The following is a 2,500-nucleotide window of genomic DNA, read 5'->3' on the forward strand; positions in this document are numbered from 1 at the left end:
CGGGCACCAATGTAAATGTTCTATCGCTAGCAGTGTACATGTACTTGTTTCCGCTCAGTTCATGTCTAGATAAATTCATCCAATGTCATAGTGTTTGTAATGTGTTGGTGTACATGAGGCAAAAATAGAAACAAAACATAAAAAGACACCCTCCCCCAAAATTTAAAAAATAAAAAAATTTCTAATGAGTATAGATTCTATAGGTGAAATATAAAGTTTGAGTTCAACAAGATTTTTCAACCTCTCCAATAATGTACACTTTTAATCCTTTCGACCCTCACATAAAGAATAATGAGTTCACGCCTATGAGCGCATGAAGAATAATGAGTTCACGCCTATCAGCACATAAAAAAATAATGAGTTTACTTCTATGAGCGCATAAAGAATAGGGAGTTCATGCCTATGACCACATAAAGAATAATGAGTTCACGCCTATGAGCACATAAATAATAATAAGTTAACGCCTATGAGTCTCGGACTATGAGGCACGGTCCAAGGTAGGCTCCGGGTTACGGCTCGTTCACACCAAACATCCTCGTTTGTTTTAGACGAATGTACTACTAATAAGAACGCGGATGTTTGGTGTGTACGAGCCTAGTTTTCCAGACGTACGTGCTGACGTCTAGACAGTTTGCTGGGGTAAATACTGGGTGATCCACCTACCCCCCCCCCTCCCCTAAAAACCCAACAAAACTGTACAACTTTTTTTTTCTAAATATCTCGTACAAAATTTGTCACTATAATGCTGGGATTTGGAACAGGTATAATTCATTCAAAAAGAATTTGTTTGACATAAAATTCGCAAAGAAAAAAAGTATTTTCTCAAATGGAAATGGCTTTTATAAAAACCAATTATAAATGCAAAATGCACCAATTTAAAAGATCACGTAAGGAAAGTCACGAGATGATTGGTTTGTTTTTCCCTTTCCTTTTATTATCAAAAGTTAATCTTTCCATCCCTGTAACCTTTAAACAATAGATATATTTCTTTTCTCCTACAGAGTTAAACGAAATATATTTTTAAAATTCCGGAATTCCAAGAATTAATGGTCTGTAGGTCCTCATTTGGACTCAACACTTTTTAACTCGTCGTGGTCGTAAGGTTCAGTGGTGACCAAACACAAAGATCTGCTCACCATGAGTACCCAAAGTCACACACATTGTATACTTTACGGTATGGAGCTGTTTCTTGAGACAATTGATTGGGGAAGGGGGGGGGGGGAGCCCAAATTAGACAGCATTTAGGAAGTTTATTTTATGACCTGAAAGTGAAAGGTGAATATGGGCTTTGCCAAGGAACCAAATGCCATAGATGAAATGTTCACATTTTTCAAGAAGATCGAGGAATCATGAACACATTGCTATCCTTTGACAGCTTCGCGAACAGGAAAATGGTACAGTCGTAGATGAAGATATGTCTTGAGAATACGGACCGTTGAGATTTAGGAAAGTAACTGCTGCAGACATCGTCTACGGACAGACGTCTCATGGGGCTCATCTACTGAATTTTGCACCCTGGTGACGTTTAAAGGGATGCAAACGGTGTGTGTTTGACCTGAAGATGGACCATTTCAACCATTGACACCAAAGAAGGCCTTAAGGACACTTTAACATTATTTCCGTACCTTGTGCGAAACTTACAAAATGAGTTGGTGGTGAGAAAAAGTCCAATACAAAAAGCTCTACTCTTTACTAATCTTATCCATGATCTCAGCAGTCAAAGGAAACTTGAGAAAAACTATCAGCAAACCTCTCTTGTCCTGTTAGGCTTCTGTTGTGTGCAATATGGCGAATTAGTGCGTCATGCTACAAAATTGAGGATAGAGATGAAAATGGTTGGTTTTTTTATAAATCGCTATGTAGAGCAAAACTATTCTGTGGATTTATCTAAAATGAATATTAGACAAATTCCTTTTGATTTCCAAATGTTGTGTATAAATTTGAAAGGCAAAACTTCAGTTTAGAGGAAAATATCAACAAAAAAGTTGTACAGTATTTTTGCGTTTTTTTTTTAAAGGTTTTTTTTATCACCCTGTACTACGTGATTACTTTGAGATATGGGGGCAGGGTAGTGGCGATGTGTCAAAAATGGGAAATGTGTGGGCTGTAAAACAGTATTCTTGTGATCCTGTAGCGTACACATCCAAAGGGCAGTATATGATTTGATATAGGGCCAAAATAAAGAAACTTTATAATAACTGGGTCAAGATTAAAAAAAGAGCCCCCCCCAACCCCCCCCCCAACAACAACAACAGCAAAAAAAAACAAAACAAAACAAAAAACAACAAACAAATAACAACAGCAAAAATAACCAATAGCACATTAACTAATGAGCTAAGCTATGTTTTTAAAGCTTGAACTGACGAACGTTAACACACAACACTACTGCTATAGCTTGCTATCAACCCATCCCGCTAAAACAATTTTAATTCATTCATTAATATGCTAACGAGCACGTAAATTTGCATGACACTCTTATTGTCCAGCAACTAAACAATAA

Source organism: Aplysia californica, unplaced genomic scaffold (genome assembly GCF_000002075.1).
Source record: "Aplysia californica isolate F4 #8 unplaced genomic scaffold, AplCal3.0 scaffold00139, whole genome shotgun sequence".
Lineage (NCBI taxonomy): Eukaryota > Metazoa > Mollusca > Gastropoda > Aplysiida > Aplysiidae > Aplysia > Aplysia californica.